This window comes from Astatotilapia calliptera, chromosome 22 (genome assembly GCF_964374335.1).
Source record: "Astatotilapia calliptera chromosome 22, fAstCal68.1, whole genome shotgun sequence".
NCBI classification, from domain to species: Eukaryota; Metazoa; Chordata; class Actinopteri; order Cichliformes; family Cichlidae; genus Astatotilapia; species Astatotilapia calliptera.
The window spans coordinates 27,297,715-27,318,928 of NC_137442.1; the positions used below are offsets into that span (position 1 = coordinate 27,297,715).

The 21,214-nt window shown below is 41.2% G+C and overlaps 1 long non-coding RNA gene across 1 annotated transcript in view; it reads right to left on the reverse strand.

Moving 5' to 3' along the window:
• LOC145423557 (uncharacterized) overlaps nucleotides 1-21,214 on the reverse strand; it is a 482,209-nt gene that overhangs the window by 356,050 nt on the left and 104,945 nt on the right. The gene's annotated exons all lie outside the window — the stretch shown is intronic.

A 21,214-nucleotide genomic window follows, 5' to 3' on the forward strand; every position in this document is an offset into this window, starting at 1 on the left:
CCCCCTTACCAGTTTCCAGGTACTTATTCTGCAACCATTTTTCAAATTGATCAGAAGAGAACAGATCAACTTAAATAGAGACCGTCAACTAGTGTTTTGGCAGCATAACTGCACAACCACACAGACACACTATGTATGTGTACAAATACTGGCAACAGCAATGGCCACTTGCACATGCTACATCATAGGCTCTACATTTGTCCACTACACAGGTCTATATTAAACGTAATTATGACCCTGCCCATACATATAAAAACAGTACATTTGAAAACAATTTTAAAAAACTAAATAAAAAGCCACCACTCCACTTGACTACTGTTTGTTAACTTTTAAATCACAATTTGGACTGTGAGAATAAACACCACCCTTGCCCCCTTCATTCATCAAATACCTGCAAACTAAAGACTTTATGTTAGCACTCCATCTAACAATATCCACAGGTTACTAACACATGGTAGTAAATGTATGCTGGTATAAGCCTAGAAAACTACAGAACTCCATAACGTAGACGTCACAGATACCTGACATTTTTTTCATTCTTCTACTTTTAAAAAAAAAAAAATTTAATTTAATATGACTAATATCATCGTTGGACCAGTTGTTATGATTCATCAGAACTTGGTGGGTTGTCCCCCGCTCTCTCTTTTCTTCACTGTCTTTCACACATTCTCAAGCTTAGGCGTGGGCTTGTCTCTGGTCTGTTCCTGAGGGCGGAGCTTCTTAGTGTGGCCCAGCCCTTCCTCCTTGTTGACTGCACTGAATCATCAGGCTACTAGTATATGGAGAACAGGTGGTGCTACAGTTCTCTGCCAGACTGGTGTTGTTGCTGTACATCTGAAAGCCCTGTTTGGAATTTGCTGGCACAATAATCTACTTACTTGCAGTATGATAACAACCCAAGCTGTTTTGTTTTTCCTCCTCATCAACACTCTTGTTCAGTTATCACATCAACCTGTTCTATTTTCTTAATGAACGGTCAATTAATTCTCATTCTCTCCTCTGGCAGACCTCCATTAAAAGCAGACCTTGTTGTGTCTGCTTTGTGGGTCCAGCCTCACACATCACACACAATGACAGAACACTCTGGTCATAATTTGGACCCCACTGGGTCAGCTGCAGTACAAGAAGCCCTGTCTAAGAAGGAAGAGCTTTTGAGTCAGGATGATCTGGTTCTACCTGAAAGAGTGCCACACAGAGTTAACATCAGAGGAGCATACAGAAGAAAGATAAGACATTAAGACCATCGACTATCCAAATCATAATACCTGCCTTTAAAGTATACACAGCACCACCATCTTTTCCAAACTAGGTCTCAAATCCATATGATCTGGTCCACATCTGAGAGTGATGAATGGAAAACTGCTTTTAACACTCTGGTTGGTTATTTTGCTCCAGCAGTTTGCCAAGCTCTGGCTAATATAATGTTCAGATATCTTCAACTTCTTTTTTCTTTTTCTTTTTTTTTGTCTATTTGTATAACATATTAATCTTCTCAAATCACTTTCTCAACACCAGGAACATTCAAAAGATCCTCCTGAGACTCCTTGAAAAGGGATTTTATGTGAAAGCTCCATGGTTCCTTCATTAGCTTATTACATCTTGGAGAGTGGTCCAGTAAAGATGGAAAGCTGTTGTGGAATGACCACTCCCACCAGCAGCAATGAAATCCAGCATTTCTTTGGGTTTGCAAACTTTACTAAAGAATGAATAGAAATGGAAAGTGGAAGGAATACGTTGAGAACCTCCTTAATCCCACTGGCACGTCTTCTGTAGGGGAAGCAGAGTCTGGGGATGAGGGGGTCAACTTGTCAACTCGTCCGGGATGAGGTCACTGAGGCAGTTAAACAACTCCTTAGTGGTAAGGACCCTGGGTTGGAAGAGGTTTGCCCTGAGTTCCTGAAGGCTCTGGATGTTGTGGGGCTGTCTTGGTTGACATGCCTCTGCATTGTTATTTATTTTCCACTTCTCTCTAATTTTTATTATTTTTCTTTCTGAGGTGGAGTTGAGAGATTGGCTTGTCTCTGGTCCCCTCCTTAGGGCACAGCTACTCAGTGTGGGTTAACCATTCTTCAGCTGTTGGCAATTGAATCAACAGGGTACAGGTATAAGGACAGATGCTGCTATACTTCTTGGCCAGACCATTCTCATCTTTCACCTGAGAGCCTTATTGGAAGAAGAATCAACTAACTTGCAATCTGGTTTTGTTCTTCCTCATCGATACCTGGTCCTCCGAACATCTGCGACCCACACTCAGCCTGTCTGCCCGCTCACCTCCTGCAACCCGAGGATACCCACCTGCTGACTCAGTACTTATTCCATACTCTGCCTCTCTGCAAGTAAGATTCAATCTGATTCAATTAACTTACCAACCTGCTATATTCACTTCCTGGACAATAAATTCATTTTCATTCTCTCTGACAGAGTTTCTGTGACCCATTCAGCATTGAAGCCGTTCTAATTCCCCCATCCACTCTCTTATCTAATCACTTTTCTACCATAAAATTAACTTAACTTAAGATGCTCCCTGTTAAGTCTGCCTTGTAAGTCCAGCCGTTCTTGCATTATGACACCAGTTCACCTACAGTCAAGGGTAATAATGCAGCTTCAGACAGCGAGCATCCATCCTACATAAGCTCTCATTCTGACCATCAATCCCTCTGATGAATGTTATCTTACACTTGATTCTGTAGATTTCTCTGAGGAACAAAAGGGCGTCGGTTGTCCTGTCCTGCTATGTTTGAACTGAAGAATCTTTTCAGACCAGTGTGTCAGAATTCAGTCTTTTCTGCTGATACATACTAGTGGGGTCAGCAAACACAGCCATTAAAAAGACTGTTTTAGCTGCTTGCTTATTTACAAGGGGTCGCCGTACTGAGTAGTTCTACGTGTTTAAACCCTTCATGCTTCTGTATTGTTGCCCCTAAACTGGGTTAAAATGGTCAATCACTTTTAATGCAATTAAATACCAATATGTTGTTTTCAGCAGTTAAAATGCCTCATGTGCTGCATATTTCCATCTAATTTATTTATTAGATCCAATCTAGTGATAAACAGTAGCTTTGAAGTCCTACCTCGGAATCTTTTTCTCTCATGTGGCACTGGGTTTTTTTTTTCAATAAAACCACTGTGAGGCATTATGTAAATTCCAGGAGCTACTGCTGAATTCGGCTTCTATCGACCATTCTCAGACTATTTGATTTTAAGCTATTTTTAGCTCTGTGTTATTCTGATGACAGCAGGAGCAGATCAGTGTTTTTTCAGTCACAGTGATGCTTTGCTGAAATATTTGTAACCACAGGGCCTACAGTTTAATCTATTTTTATTGCTGTCACGTGTATTCCATTTCATCTTCTGATTTGGGGCAGTGATTTAGGTTGGTTTTGAAGCTGCTTTCAGTGAAATGTATCAGCTAGAATTCAGCCTATATCCACATGAAATACTCTTTCCTCCACCGGGCTTCTGACCAGTGCCTAGTTATACTAATTGGATGGATAAACGCAGATCCAGTGTCACTAACAAATTAGTAGAATCACTAGCAGGCAGGATGGCTTCACTGAAGTAAAACAGAATTACTCATGAGTCCTCAGAAGTGGCTCAGTTCACAGTAGGTTAGGGAAAATAATTAAACAGAAGGCACATAAGACAAATGACTATCAAATTAAACGGGAAGAAACTTAACACTAACAAAACTGAAGATTTGACAAGCCAAGAAGGGATACTGGGAAGGCTTGAAATAAACTAAAACATTAAGATTCAAACATAACTTTAAACATCAGCAGAAATAAGAATGCAAATTAAGATGAACTAAAGAGGACAAAGAAATGGATGCAACCACAAACATAAAGAAAAACACTAACAGCTATAAACTAAGAATGCGAAATATCAAAACTTGGATTCTAGTCAATAACAGAGAATGCTAAATAATAAAGCAGATTTCAGAGTTCAAAAACCACAAAATCCAGAGTCCAAAACCACAGACCATGACAACAATTAGAGAGGAAAGGTGCCTTTGAGTACTATATCCACTGTTGGAGCATGATCTGTGCAAATGACAGCTGATGAAGCTGTGTGGGTGACTTTTAGAACTTCTTTAGAACTTTCCTGAAAAAACAAACAAATAAAGACACACACATGCATGCACATTATTATCATCACATAGATCTATCTTTGTCTTGATGCATGCTCAATCATCCGAGTCAGTAAAGGTTGATTCTGTTCATCTGGACGTAGCATTTTCAGTGGGAGAAACATTTCGCCAGTCATCCAAGTGACTTCTTCAGTCATTGTGCAAATGTACTGTTTATAAGACTGGGGAAGCCTGCAGTCAGCTAACACTGAAGAAGTCACTTGGATGAGTGACGAAATGTTTCTCCCACTGAAAATGCTACGTCCAGATGAACAGAATCAACCTTTTGGGATTTAGGATCTTATGCTGTGAAAAGAGTTTGCCTCTTTCTGATTACTCTTTTTTTTATGTTTATCACACTTCAGTGTTTCAGAATGTTAATATTAGACAAAGATAACCCAAGTAAAGCCAAAATGAAGTTTGATTTCCCTTCATATATGAAGAAAACCTTTCACAATTGGTCATGGACTGCTCATTTTTCCCAAGGGACTGGTAGTTGTAAGTTGTTGTCAGGTGGTTATTAGTCAGTCTGTGTGACAAAGGCTTTGTTTAAGTTAACTGTCTGCTGGCTTTAGTGTGAAAGTATTATCAGTCTCCTCATCATTTGAAAACTTAAGCTATGCCAACTGGCTTTTTTTCTCCAGATCCACAGTTACTAGGCTTATATTGGGGTGCAGAACAGTATTATAAATGAAATCTGATCAAATCAAATATTTCATTTTGCATGATATAAGAGAAAAGGGCCCAGGTTGTGCTTCTTCTACTGTTTCTTAAACAATGTCAGAGGTAGCAGTGAGAAATAGTCATGACAGCAATGTAAGCTGACACACAAACAGTTTGGTTTTGCACAGTCTGATGGCAGACTGAGCACCAAACTGATATCCGACTGAAAGACATGCACAGCAGACCTTTTCCACCACATGTGACAAAACCTCAAAGTGGAATGTTAGCTAGCATGTTAGATTCAAAAATCACAGCCCTGACCCTGCATGCTTTATATCAAACTATATTTTGAATCTGACTTTGCTGTTGGCTCTTTTGTTCTCATGATAGATGACAGTCAGTCTGTCGTAGTTTTCAGCTATCAATAGGATCAATAGGATCAATAGGAGCCTTTAGTGTCCTCTGTATTCAATCCCAGTCAGCTGAGTGTGGCTGCGGAGGAGCAGATGGCGTTCACAGCCTGCCAGCATCAGTCTCCCTCTCTAACTGGATCTCTGGTGCTTCGCAGGACAAAGACGGGTGAGTGAGACACAGACACACATTGAGATGGGGAGGGCAAGGGGAGGCACAGAAGGGCTGTCTGTCAGCACTGTCCAGAGGCAGCACCAGCCAAAGTGTGTGTGTGTGTGTGTGTGTGTGTGTGTGTGTGTGTGTGTGTGTGTGTGTGTGTGTGTGTGTGTGTGTGTGTGTGTGTGTGTGTGTGTGTGTGTGTGGTAGAGGATTTGGTCTCACTTGGGGAGGCGAGACTTTGTTTGTGTGTGTGTTTGTGATTATCTTTTCATACATTCAGCCTTGTGGCTAAGACTGGGGCCTGAAAAAAAATCTGTTTTTGTAATCAGGTCATTGCTTTGAATTAGGAGACTTGATTACTCATTTGAAATTTTCTGATGAGTTTTCATTAAAACAAAAAAAAATCTATGTTAATATAGAAGTACATGAAAGATTCAATATACTGGTATATGCTTACAAGAAGAGAAACTGTCCATGTCTACATGGACATTTCAAAGCCTTGTGATGAAACAGAAGACAAGCGGTTGCATGATGGGGGGGTTGCATTATCTCCTACTGGGCAGCCACTGTGTCACCAGCAGCTGATCCACAGGAAGCATTCCTCTTTAGTTGTAGGAGTAGTGGAACCTTCTTTTCAAAAGCAGTCAGCCATGCTGGTGTGTGTTGTGGCTGGAGCTGGAAGCCTGACCCATTTTTTAAGTCCAGACAAACACAGTGTGCTGCACCACCAGCCTGCCTCCTCCCCTCTTTCCCTCCCGTCACAGAAACGATGAGATCCAATCATTAGCTGATCTGAAAATGGTAATGCTTTAATTGTGGACAGGAAGCCTGGTAGGTATAATGTGCCTCTGGGGCATGGTAAGGCAAGTGCAGCTGCAGGTAGATGTATCCCAGTGATGTTTAACTGTTGGCGGGTAGCTGTTTAGGACTAAAGTGCAGCTGATGATTCAAATCTCAGAGTAATCAAATGCTACTTTACAGAGAGCCCAAAAGCCCTTTTTGTAAATACTGCATGCAAGACGATACAGTCTGCCTGTTGTTACCATGGCTTTAAATCTATAGGACGTGTTTAACTGTAGCGATAACTTTTATGTAACTGTGAGTTACATAACAACCATCTCAGCTGTTTCCCTCTCTGGGAGTCTGCAGGCTATCTAGTAGTGGTTTCAGCATGCATGCCCCCACCCCCATTCTTGCTCTGCAAATGTGTGCACAAGGCTGTGTGTATGTCAGAGTGATGGCTGCTCACGTGCAGATTGAACCGTAGAAATGTGTTGTGTTTTAAATTCAGAACAAGGGAGGGGATTTGATCATTGTCTACAAGTGAATAGTTAAAAAAAAAAACAATAATTAAAAATAAAATATTGATAAGCATTTGTGGCCTGTTGGTTAATATTAAACTGTTGACATATTTTATTCTTTGCCTTAATGTTTGTCTTAAATATGACAGAATAACCACAAATAGAAAGAAAATCACTGTGAATGTAATAGGAAACACAGATCACTGTGTATATGAAATCTATCTGTGATATTCACATGGTTTTCAATTAGGCTCGGCATATCAGGGCCGTATTCTTTCCCTAAAACTAATCCCATTAATCGTTATTGGTCATTTCCAGAATATCTAGACTCCATATTTCTCTTCATTAAGCATGATCATGTCTGGAAAAAAGGAAAAGTGACGTGATACAGACAAATAGCTATATAGACAAATACGACCATTCACTAGCTTAAAAGTATTGTCTAACAGGCGAGCAATGAGAAGGGCCATACCCTGAGGCATTAGGGCAATAATAAAGCCTTCCAGCATGTGGCCCAAAAGAGAAAGAAATGTGGCCCATGTGGATAAAAGTTATTATTTAGAACACACAGGATTACCTGTGAGCAATATTATGGTCTTAAAAGCAAAGTAATTTTTTCAGGATGTTGTGTCTATTTGCTAAGATGTGTTCCTACATAGAGCCCATGTAAAACCTAAACTCTTTATACACTGATCAGGCATAGCACTCTGATAACCTGCCCAATGTTTTGTTGGTCCCCATTTTATACTAAAACAGCCCTGACCTGTCGAGACATGGACTCCACTAGACCCCTGAAGGTGTGCTGTGGTATCTGCACCAAGATGTTTGCAAGATCTTTGTTTTTAAGTCCTGTAAGTTGTGAGATGGGATCTCTGTGGATTGGTCTTTTTTGTCCTGCATATCCCACAGATGCTTAGTTGGCTTGTGATTTGGGGTACCCCGACACCAAGTCACCATCTCAAAGTCATTGTTGTACTCCTCATCCATTCCTGAACTGTTTCTGCTTTGTGGCGGGGCACATTATTGTGCTAAAAGATGCCACATCCATCATGGAATACTTTTTCTGTGAAAGAGTATACAAGGTCTCCAACAATGCTTGGGTAGATGGTACGTGTCAAAGTAGCATCCACATGGATGGCAGGACCCAAGGTTTCCCAGAAAAAAATGCCCAAAAACATCACATTGCTTCACTGGTTTCCCTTCTTCCCATAGTGCATCCTCGTTCACAAGTTAGCATGGGCACCCTGACTGATCTGCAGCTATCCAGCTCCATACACAGCAGACTGAGATGCTGTGTGTATTCTGGCACCTTTTTATCAGCATGACGTTTTTTTTAGCAGTTTGACCTACAGTAGCTTGCCTGTTAGATCAGACCACACAGAACTGCCTTCGGACCTTACTTGGACCACTTTTAATGAATGCTGACCACTGCAGAACAGGAACACCCACAAGTACTGCAGTTTTGCAGATGTTGTGACCCAGTTGTCTTGCCATCACAATTTAGCCCTTGTCAGACTTGGTCAAATCTTTTAATACATCAACCTTGAGGACAAAATCTACACTTGCTCCTTAATATATCCCACCCACTAACAGGTGCCGTGATGAAGTGTTATTTACATCATCTGTCAGTGGTCAGAATGTTATGCCTGGTCGGTGTATGTTCTAACTTCACTTTGTTGCCACTGGTTGAATTGCCAACAGCATCACAAGTAAGAATAGCTGCCCCCTGGTGCATTTTGCCATAACTGACCATATTTAGCTAATCAATAAGATAACATGTACTGATTCTTATATAGCGCTTTTCTACTCTCCCAGAATACTCAAAGTGCTGTATACAACATGCCTCATTCACTTCCTTCCATACTTAAGTGCAATCTAAGCATTCACACACATTCACACTCCGATAGATACATCAAAGAACAACTTGGGGTTAGTATCTTGCCCAAGGATACTTGGCATGCAGACTGGGGAAGCCAAGGATCGAACCACTAACCTTCCAGTCAGTAGCTGAGCTGCTCTACCACCTGAGCCACAGCCACCCACAACAATAATGTAAAATATTATAATATAAGCTTGGTTATGCTCAATGAATGGAAAGCAATAGGATGTCAAAATGTTTTTTGAGCTTGGTCCTTGTTGGGTGTGACAAACATGGCACAAGATGCAGATGGAAACATGGCTATGGGAACCAGTATTTTAAAAAACATGTGATTATGTTTTTTTAAAATACTGGTAACCTTCTGAATCCATGCCTCAGATATATCCCTTCTATTATTTAACTCCCCATTATTCCTCCTAATCTCACACCCCAACGCCACCTGCACTGTGGCCTTGTCCTCCCACTATCTTGTTGCCTCAGTGTGTACAAAACAGTCCCTAATGAAGGCTAACAGATGGGACTCACATCCACTCAAATAACAGGCAGGGGGAGAGATGTGAAAGTGATCACCTTTTTTGTTCCACTAGTCTGGACAGCACAGTAGTTTGTGTCTTTGTTCAGCAGTATGTCACTTGTTATGCTGTAAGCATCTAACAGAAGCAAAACACAGAGCTGGGATTGATATTACCTTTAACTCGCTGTTAATAATGCATGCCAGCGACACACAGCATAATGGAATTGAATTGGCTTTGCCGCATCAGCAAGTTTTGAAAGCAGACATTCATGTCTCAGTGTAATAATTTGGCTGTAACACAACTACATACTGTTATCATGGATATGTAATCAAAAGCAATCTAGTCTTTCAATTATTTTTCCCGTTTATTCACATAAATTGTTGCCAGTAATACAATACCAAGTAAATGTAAAAGTGGGGGAACCTTAAAATCTAATTGGGAAAATTATTCTAGTCAACATAAATATGTGTGTGAACTCCAGTAGATTGTTTTTTGTGACAACAGACCGTGTAATGTCCCAAATTCTGGCTTTCAGGTTTTCAGGGTTATGGCTCTTTGTGCAAAGCTTCTAACCTACAGCCATACTATCAAGGTGAGGTTCGACCTTCAACCTTCCCAGTCCATTACTGTAATCACACAGTTCATAGGCTGAGGATGTTGCTGGCTTTCACACAAAAGGATCATTTAATTTGCTGTCAAAGATACATCTCAAGATAAATTGATCGGTAACAATCCTTTTACATTTTTTGGAACATAGTTTTAGTGTTTTGGGTTTTTTTCTTTGTTTTTTAAGTTGGATGTCTTGGATATTTTTTGAACCCCAAAAACTGCTATTATTGGCTGTGGTCAAAATAATATTTTTAAAGCTTTTTGAAGAATGCATCATCAGCCTGGTAGCTGAAAACTTTACACATTGTAGTTTGGGCTGTTATCATGTTATATGAGGCTTTAAATGTTTTGTAGGACATGAGCTTTTCTCCCATCACTGGAAGTCAGGCCCTTGAAAATGGAAAGCTATCAAGTCTAAACAGAATCTTAAATATAGAAAATACTTTAGTTTTCTTCTATATATTCAAGGCTTAGATAAATATTTTATTTTGGTGTTGCCCTGTTCCTGTTGCCCTCCCTGACACAGCCTATAGTGAAATAAGAGCCCAGGCCACATGGGAGAGCTTGTTTTCAGCACTGTAAAAACAGCCTAAGCTCTCTTAAGGCCATGGTTATGGGGTAATGGGGAAGAGAGGGGGGTGAGGAAGATAAAAAAGAAAGATGAGAAACATGGGGAGTCACCACTGACTACAAAGTGATGCAGGGTGGGGACATAGATGGGAATAGTTGGTGCTGATTCAGGGCTTGTTACCTCCTCTGGGACTGTGATGTCAGCCCCAGGACAGAGAGCGAATGAGAGGCAAACAAAGGAATAAGGAGGATGGAGGGAGGTGAAGTGGTAAGGGAGATCTTAGGGGGATTGACAAAGAAGACTTGCAGAGAGGAGATGGCTGCTGAAAGCTGCAGGCAAACACTGGATGTTAATGGAGATGCATTGCAGAACTACAATCTAATTTCAGTTCCCGTAATAAAATTACTTTTACAAGTAAAATAATAGTTATTGATTTATCACACTGATTAACTTGAGGAGGTGGGGCTTGCACATTTATTTATTTATTTATTTAACCATTGACCAGATTTGGTGCCTCAGCATTGGATACTGATTTGCACTGTCAGATTAGTCTGGGGTTTCGTAGTTTGCTGCTGAGCAACAGTTATAATCCCAGTCTGGGCGATTATCCTGATAATATCATACAGATGTTTGCATGTGAAGCTCAGCCCAGTTTAATTCAGAGTTTCATTACACACACTCTGTTTCAGTGGCCCTTAACTCTCAGCTCTTAGATATGACACTGATCTTTCACCTCATTGTGAACTGAACTAAGGCCCACACAGCTGTCTGTAAACAATGTAAGAAACTCAGCTCAGTTCGGTTTTATTTATATGGTGACAAATCACAACAACAGTTGCCTCAAGGTGCTTGGACTGTGGATTATGGGTGAAAGCTGGAATAGCCACAGAGAACCTACACAGACGCAGAGCATGACATGTGTGCGAACTCCACACAAGTTTTACATAAATACATGACATAAATTACAATTACAAAAATTACATGCAACTGCAATCCCAGCATTCAGTCCTAAATCAGGTCGTCTTCAGTTCAGCAGTTTGTCTTGTCTGTTGTTTTGTCCAAGTGATGTTCAGGTGAAGACAGATCGATATAAGCGCTGTAGAAGAAACTGCTCAGGATCCTGACATTTAAGTGTGATGAATCATGGCTGTTTTTGTTGTTCTCATGTGTAGAAATTCCTTCTAATATTCTTTTAGCAACTGCATAATGCACTGTTAAATCAGTGTATGGCTGCCAAAAGAGTTCAGTTACTAACAATAGCAATTCAGTGTAGTTCTCTTTGAAAATGGATTTGACTGAGCACCTCATCGATAAAAAGAATGAGTAGTATTTGTAGCTTCTTTGAGAAGGCACTGCAATTCAATTACAGCTTTTTCGAGGTTGAGAAACAAACTTGTGTGCTTGTAGATTATAGTTTATATATGTTTTGTTCACACTGATCACCTGCGTACAATTTCATAATGTTGTAAACCTGCTCAACATTTGGCAATAAAACCCTTTCTGATTCTAATATTGATTCTGATTCTCTAGAAGTCTGTGAAAGGCAGTCTGCAGACTGCGACAGATTTGAGTCCAGTGCGTGGAGGAAAAATGAGAGATGGAAGAAGGACAAGGGTAATCCTCCTTGAATCTGTCGTTGAACATGACCAATTAAGATGGGACTTTATCTGAAAGACGGCAGAGGGGGTCAAGATGTGGGGATTTTGACTGTCTGTCCTTTTTATCTGACTATATCTTTAGAAAGAAAATTCTGGAAAGAGGGAGGAGGGAGATTGGGCCTTTTTAAAAAAAAAAAAAAAAGGTCAAACATGCTAGAGATAGCAGGGCATAATGTTGTTGTAAAGTGACTTGGTCGCCGTGAGAACGGGGTCAGGCTAATGCTTGTTTCATCTTATTGGGAGAGAGTGATGCCAAGCTGAGCTGTCTGACAGAGAGCTTATGGAGGGCGAGGAGTTGTGCTGTCCTACGTGTGTGTGTGAGTGATGCCAGGCTTACTCTGCCAGTCTCCGCCCCACCACTGTTTGGGTGATGTCATGTTTGTGTGTGTGAGCATGTGTGTGTTTGCAGCCTTGTGATCTGTCCCTGGACAAAGAATGAAGTCACTTGCAAGCTCACACACACTTTAAGGAAGACTGGATGCAAATGGCAAAAACAGTTGTTAATAGCAGCATCTATGCACCGAGGACGGGGGATTAAAATGGATGTTTTGGTTGCACTTACTTAACTCAACTGATGCAGGGATCAGCAGCATGTTCATAGATTACACACTGCGTAATCTATCAGTTTGCCTAATGGTTTCCAACTAAATATGTTTAGTAGATTATTTTGCCTGTTTTATTTTGCCCTCTTGCTGAAGCCCTCTACCAAAAAAGATACAGAAATATTTGTTTTTTTCTGCTCTTACATTCTCTTTGTATCCACTGATCTGTGACATTCCTCAAGGACGTATTCTAGGACGTCCTTAATCTTCTCTTTACATGCGTCTATAAGTGCACAAAAACATTAATGTTTGATCATGAGCATTGAAATGCAGTTAAATGCACTTAATCAGTTAACTGCATTTAACTGATTGGATTACCAAAGTAACTGTGGATAGATGCTGTTCCATCATTTACATTGAGCATCACATTGGTTAGCTAATGACAGCCCACACCACCCTGAGGGTTCAGCTGACTGGCAAACTATATAATCAAATCAAATCAAATCAAATCAAATCAAATCACTTTTTATTGTCACATCACATGTGCAGGCACACTGGCACAGCACATGCGAGTGAAATTCTTGTGTGCGAGCCCCACAAGCAACAGAGATGTGCAAACACAACAACACAAACGAGCAAAATACAAGAATGGCCAACCTGAAACTAATAAATATATGTACAATATATAATAGTGTATGCATTATATATTCATATATGGTGAGCTCTTTAAGATAGGCTAGCCAGTCCAGAGTTGCTGTACACCTGTCAGCCACATGGCAACCCACTGCTACAACCCCAGCTCCTCCTATCATTTCTGTTAAGTTGATTTGTTTTTATTGTTGCCTGCTCTGTTGTCCACTGGAGTCTACACATGGGAGGATAGTGAGGGATACTCTCCTGACCTCATGCTGTCCACATATCAAATTCAAATTCAAATTTTATTTGTCACACACACAACCATACAGAGTATGACATGAGGTGAAATGCTTGTAGCTTGTAGCTGTGCAATGCCCGACCATTAAATGACAGTGGCTTTACAGTATTTACAATTTACAGGTTATACAAAATTGACAGATTTAACTTAGAAATTTACAGTAAAAAAATGTGCAAATAGCAGAAAGAGATTATAAATTATAGGAAGTGTGCATGAAGAAAAACCAGAGTGCGTGTGGTGATGTGTGTGAGAGTCCAGTCTTATAGTGATGTAATGTGTGTGGGAGAGTCCAGTCCTACACCTGGTTCAGGGCCCGAATAGCCTGGGGGAAGAAGCTCCTCCTCATTCTCTCTGTTTTGGCCTTGAGGGAGCGGAAGCGCTTCCCGGACCTCAACAGTGAGAAGAGTCCATTGTTGGGATGGGAGAGGTCCATCATAATCTTCCTAGCTTTGGTCTTGCAACGCTTGGTGTAGATGGACAGCAGGTCAGGGAGCTCTGATTGAATGATGCGTTCGGCTGAGCGCACCACTCTTTGCAGATCTCGTCTGTCCTGCTTGGTGCTGTCCCCAAACCAGGTGCAGATGTTTCCCGTCAGGACGCTCTCGATGGTGCAGGAGTAGAAGTTCTTGAGCACCTTCAGTGGCAGATGGAAGTCTCTAAGTCTTCTGAGGGAGAAGAGACGCTGATGGACTTTCATAGCCAGCATGTTGATGTGACAGGACCATGACAGGTCCTGAGTGATGTGGACACCCAGGTATCGGAAACTGTCCACTCTCTCCACTGGCGTGCCACTGATGATGAGGGGTTTGTAATTCCTCGCCTGCTTTGTAGTGAAGTCCACGATCAGCTCCTTAGTCTTGCTGATGTTTAGGAGGAGGTTATTCTCCTGGCACCAGGTCTCCAGGTTCCTAATCTCCTCCAGATAGGCCGTCTCGATGTTGTCGGAGATCAGGCCCACAACAACAGTGTCGTCAGCAAACTTGACGATGGAGGTGGTGTCTGATGTGTCTACACAGTCATAAGTGTACAGTGAGTACAGCAGGGGGCTTAAAACACAGCCCTGAGCCGCTCCAGTGCTGAGTGAGATGGAGGGGGAGACTTGTTTTCCCACCCTCACTGATTGGGGTCTGTCTGTGAGGAAGGTGAGGATCCACTGACACAGTGATGAGCTGAGTCCTAGATCCGTCAACTTGGTGAAAAGCTTAGAGGGAATTATTGTGTTGAATGCTGAACTGTAGTCCACGAACAGCATCCTAACATAATTCCCTCTGCCAGTGTCCAGGTGACTCAGGGATGTGTGGAGCAGGTGAGATATGGCATCGTCTGTGGAACGATTAGTCCGGTAAGCAAACTGAAGTGAGTCGATGGTGGCAGGAAGTGAAGAAGTGATGTGATCTCTCATCAGTCTTTCAAAACACTTCATTACAATTGAAGTCAGTGCTACTGGACGGTAGTCATTGTGGCAAGCGGGCTGTTGTTTCTTTGGAACAGGGACAATGATGGACTGTTTGAAGCACGTGGGAACCACTGCTTGGGCCAGGGAGAGGTTGAAGATCTCCGTGGTCAGGGCAGGCTCTCAGGACCCGGCCAGGGATTGCATCTGGTCCTGCTGCCTTCCGGATGTTCACCCTCCTGAAGGTGTTCCTCCCGGCATGCTCTGTGATGATGAATGCATTGTCTTCACTGGTGCACTCCGAGCGCGCGCAGCCGTTTGTTGTTTTAATTGCTGCGGCGTTGAAGCGAGCGTAAAACGTGTTCAGCTCATCAGCCAGTGAAGCGTCGGCATTTATCATTGAAGAAGCTGGTCGTTTATAGTCCGTTATTGTCCGCAGTCCTTTCCACAGGCTCCTAGAGTCACACTGTCATAGCTGTGACTCTAGCTTTTCCCCGTAGCTCCACTTTGCCTTTCTGACCGCGCTGCGCACGTTGTAAGACGCAGCCTTGTATAGGTCCATATTACCGGAGATGAGCCCTTCATTGAAGGCAGCGGTGCGTGATCTCATATGTGTGGTATGAGGTACATATGTATGGTAGGGCAGAGAGGTTGCAGAACAGAGCCTTGCCACCACATAGTTGGCATGTTCTCCCCGTGTGTCTACATGGGTTCTCTCCGAGTGCTCCGGCTTCCTCCCAAAGTCCAAAGATATGCAGTTACACAGGGATTGGTGAAGGAGAATGGATGGATGGATGGAAGTAGCTATTCTTTTTGACAACAGTGGATCTGACTGAAATGTGCACTGTGTTTTGTAACACTACAACAAAATTTCCTTAATGTCCCCAAACTATCCTTATCTTTCCCTCAATCTAACAAAGTTGTTTTTGTGCCTAAAACTAGGAGGGCATACACATGATATTGATCTGTTTTTATAATATTCTTTATTTATTTTTTGGTTGCTCGCTGTAACAGAGGGTAATGGCAAAACAACCCTTATATGTATATGTTGATCCTAAGATGTTGGTTTTGATCTTTTTATGGGATTTGCAGCAATAAAAATGTGGAAGCATTTGTTTTTTGAATTTATTTATTTTTTATTTATTTTAGATTGTATGATAAATGATAGTAAAAGCAAGGAATAATTACCAAGCAATAAGAAAACACTGAATCGACGCTCCTGTAACTCCTTAACTTGTAACTCCTCCTCTTGTCCCTTTTGTTTTTAGGATCCCTTTTGTCTTTGACCCTCTCTCATGTCTTCTCCTCTCTTTCCTTTTGAGGCTCTTGGGCGTTGGAAATAGCACGTTGACTTCCACGTGAAGGCTTTTCTTTTCCCTGCCTGTCTGGCATCCTCTCTGTGACCCACGTCTGCATGGCCTCAGTGTCAGTCTTATTCATCCCCTCCCTTTCTTTAATTCACAGTATCTCTTTCTATATGTCTCTTTAACACTTACTCTGTCCTCCACAGCAGCTTTGTCATTCTCTCTTTGGCCTGTCCACTGGTAGTGCAAACAGCACAAAGAGCTATGGAGATTGCAATGGAGAGTAAGTGGAGTATCGTAAAGGATGCTGCTACTGCTGTTCATTCACTTAGCTTCGACTGATAGCACAGCGTTTGGCTCTAATCTGTTTGTCAAAGGAACCACGATGCATTTCTGTAGAGCAATTACACGACATTTTCCTTGAGGAAAACCAATAGCTAACCGCCTCTACCATGCTGTTCAATTATGTAAGAAAACAGAGAGCTTTTCTGCGTGCTGCTCTTCTGTTCTGTGGATTTAGAAACAAACTCTGTAGTAATTTATGATTTGTAAAAGTGTGCACAGTCTGATGTGTTAAGAGAGATGAATGCTAATCATGGAATTCAGAGTTGGCAGTTCACTGCAGCCAAAGCTATTTTTAGATATTGCTTCCACATTTCATGACTTGGTTAAAATAATAATAATAAAGAAAATAACAGGGTCAAGCACAGCTCCATAAACAAATGCATTTTCAAATTAATTCTTCACGTTTTCTCGTGTTCTAAAAAAAAAAGGGGAAAAACCTCCATAATTGCATTTAAATCAAATAAGGTCCAAGCATCTCTCAAGGCTAGGTTACCCTAGCAACATGTTATGTACCAGCAGTCTGGGTGAGGGAGCCACATCAGAGGAGTGGGGGATGTCTGAGAATGCAGGGGGAGACTTTTAGCAGAGATAATAAATCTCAAATTTATTAAACACTTCTGTTTTACTTGATCAAAAACATACATGGATATCCCATTAGCATGGTAGCGATTATTATGTATTTAACCAACAGTGCCTCCCTTACATAATCTGTGGACCACAGCATCAGTTAACATAACATAGGAGAGACATGTGCTTTACATGGTTCTCTCTGCAGAGAGAGGGAGACAGAGATGGGTGTGTCCAAATGCAAGTCATCACTGGGTTTTTAAATGAAAAGATGTGTGCAGGAATGTTAAATCCAAAACCTTGAAACTGTGATGTTTTTTAAACCATGATATTAATGTGATGCTTGGTACCTCTGCCAAAACTAGTGTAAAACAACTGTATTTCAGCCATTTTCGTTCTCCCAGACATAACAAAGAAATCCTCCCCAAGGTGTACAAAGATGATGTGAGGTGAATGATAATTTAGTGAATGTCTCCATCTGCTGCACACCAAGAGGAACTGCTGCATTATGTAACAGGCAGGTGCCAATATGCTCATACTTGAAGGAAAAAATAAGTGCTTGTGCACACTTTAATTGATCCACACATGCCCTTATTTTAATAATAATGGATTGGATTTATATAGCGCTTTTCAAGGCACCCAAAGCGCTTTACAATACCACTATTCATTCACTCTCACATTCACACACTGGTGGAGGCAGCTACCGTTGTAGCCACAGCTGCCCTGGGGCAGACTGACAGAAGTGAGGCTGCCATATCGCGCCATCGGCCCCTCTGGCCAACACCAGTAGGGCAGAGTGTCTTGCCCAAGGACACAACGACCAGAACAGCGAGCCCAGGGATCAAGCTGGCGACCTTCTGGTTACAGATGCGCTTCCCAACCCCCTGAGCCACGGTCATCCTGTTTTACGGATGTAGAGAGCGATTTTCACAACTTCAGCTGTCTTTAGTTATTATGGCTATTTAGGATTCTGTCTAATCTAGTCTTCTTTTGCCTTTGAACATCAACTAGCTGTCTAATCAGAGGTTTACTTGTCTTTATCAGTTTGCAGTTGACCCCACATCTTTTACATTAGAACTTTCAATCCCATGCTGTGGGACTGTTGCATGTAATGACTAACCAAGTGACAAGTGAAAAAAGGGAGCTGTGGGGCTCACTAAACTACCTTCAATAATTAGTTACTCCAAACGATGAAATGTGTCTGTTAGACTCCATTCCTAACAGACACATTTCAAAGACGTCCTGCCAGTAATTAATGCTTCCATTTTAAACATGACCTCTTTATCTCTGTTAGCACAGGCTTTCAAGGTGGCTGTAATTAAACCACTGCTTAAAAAATCCAGACTTAATCCAGCTGTCTTAGGTCATTATAGACTGATTTTTTTAACCTTTCTCTTTTTTAATTCTTTTTTTTTAAAGATTTGCAGAGGAATTTCCTGTTTGAAGAGTTTCAGTCAGGATTCAGAGATCATCATAACACAGAAACTGAACTAGTGAGAATCCCAAGAGTCAGCTCCGTGTTTGTCTTGTTTGACTCATGCATTCGATACAGCTGATCACAATATTTTAACTCTAGAATGCAGATTTCAGGTTGTGCATGTCTTCTCAAAGGTTGGTTACAGTTCCAGAGGCTTCTGTGCTGGAACCATTGATCCTTAATCAGCTCCAAATACTACAGAGTCATCACTCGCACCGAGTCTAATGACACTATTACCCCTATTCTCATCCAGCTTCATTGTTTCCCCATTCCTCAATGGATCCAGTATAAGATTTTGAATTTCACTTTTAAAGCTCACAGTGACTTGTTACCCCAATATTTTTCAGACCTCAGCCCTGCGCTCAGTTTCAGCTGGTCTTCTAAGTGTTCCTTAATTCAAATTTAACACCATGGGTGCCAGAGCCTTTAGCTCTACTCGCCTCATCTCAGGGGCTATTAGCACTTCAGCATCATCAGCTAGACTCTTTGACACAATTCAAATACCAACTTAAAACCCACCCGTTTACATCTGCAAGTTAGCAATAATTATTATTATACTTTTTACACTGCGTATATTTTCAGTGTTATGCAGATGATACCCAGCTATATTCATCTATAAAGCCAGACGGCACAAATTAACTAGTCAAATCATAGGCATGTGTTAAAAAGATAAAGGACTGGATGAACTCTAATGGATGAACTAATTTGCTGTTTTTCTACATTCAGACTAAAAGAAAGTAGAAACTGAGGTTATAGTACTTGACTCAGAAATATGCTGTCTCAGAATGATGAGTAAAGGCTAGTTCATGCATTCAATACTTCTAAGCTGGACGACTGTAATACATTATCAGCGGGTGCAATGACAAGGATGAGAAAGAGAGATCATGTTTCCTCTGTATTGGATTCTCTTCACTGGCTCCCTGTTAAAGCTAGAATTGAATTTAACACTTGAACTTGTAGTATAAAGTGTCTCCAGGCAACTGTTGTTGTAATTTGGCGCTAAAGGAATAAACTTGAATTAAATCAAAATGAATTGAATTGAACTGAATGTCACTGTTACTTTCTGGAGACATAAGTTAGCATATTTAGAGACTGGAGATTGAAGTTGTCAGCCAACATTAGCAAATAGGTAGCAAGCCACACCCTTGAATATTATCTGTCAGATAAATATATGTGTCAGATAAATTCATTAAAAACTGTTTTAAAATGCAACAAATTGTGAATACAGTTCAGAGATTCAATACAATAACTTAACTGAGGTGAGGCCGAGCACACGGTGATGGGCTAAAGCTCCTGTGTCAGCACACTTTCAAACTGGCCTAACATTAAGCTTCAACTCAAATGTAATCTGCTATTTGTTTATCCACTGAGACATTACTTACTAAAACAGATACTAAAGTATTTTTGTACCAGCTGGACCTCACAAGGCTATTTGAGCAACTGTAAGTGTTTTTGGTTTTAGCCATCAAACTTCCTGCTTGGTTACATGGTGACACTTTTGGCCTGTCAGTTGAGCTTGCTAAATTGGCATTTTCTTTGAAGGTGTTGTCAAGTAATAGTAGGATTGAAATGGATGCAGCATTTCACATGCTTCGTTTCTGTTACAGAGGTCCAGCACAGGGAGAAGAGGCTGAAGCAGGTCATCAACAAGGATGTCCTTGTGCACTGCTGCATTTATCTTTCCATCTACCCTGACTACTCTCTCAGTTCCTGCTGCCAAAAACCATCCCTATTGCATGACACTTCCACCACCATGCCCCACTGTAAGAAAAGGTATTCGCCAGGTGACGAGCAGTGCCTGTTTTTTTTCCAATCATGATGATTCAGGTGGAAGAGTTCAATCTTTGTTTCATCAGACCAGACAATTGTGTTTCTCATGATCTGGTCCTTCAGGTGCCTTTTGCCAAATTCCAGGCAGGCTTGCTTTTAGGCTTCCACCTTGCCACTCTACCATACAGGCCTGAGTGCTGCAGAAATGGTTGTCCTTCAGGAAGGTTCTCCTCTCACCACAGAGCTCTTGTTTGTGTTAAATAAATAAAAAGGGGAATGGCTATGTGTTACTCTTAATCTGAGGTCAGAGTTATTTTAAATAATTAAATAATTTGAATCCGGCTGAACCTGATAAGGACCAGATTATTTTTTTTATCATGTCCTCAAAACCTTGGTGCTGAAAGAGGGTTTACTGTCTTTTTCAAATTACTATACCGAATTGTGTCCATAGATCCATACCTTCCCTTTTTGCCTTACAACTGGCAAAAGCACTTCTGGAGGAAATTTACAAAAAACAGACTGAGCTTTTAGGCGTCAAACACAACACCGTTTTTCTTCTGTTCTAAAACAGCATGATCTGAATATTGCAAATCCATCAATTCGACTTTACATGCTATTGGAGAGCTACTTATCAGACTTGTCACAACCCACCCTGGAGGCAAAAAAGCTTTATGCAACTTTACTCACATATGCAGCATTGTGAAATCTGTAAACACATTTAACCTGGTGGTTCCCCTTCATGCCAGGCATCTGTTGTTTAGACTTTCTGCAAATACAGCAAATTAAGTTTATAATAGAGATATAATTAATTTGACAAAAATGGTCAGCATTTAGGGTTTTCAGTCAGGGGTTCAGTTATTCATGTTAGTGTATACGATTAGTGGTGGCTCCATAGTGTAGTGGTTCACATGCTCAGCTGGCAAGTAAAGGCTACTGCTCACCTTCTAGCAGGATAAACAAATCCCTGTTGGGGTTGCGTCAGGAAGGGCA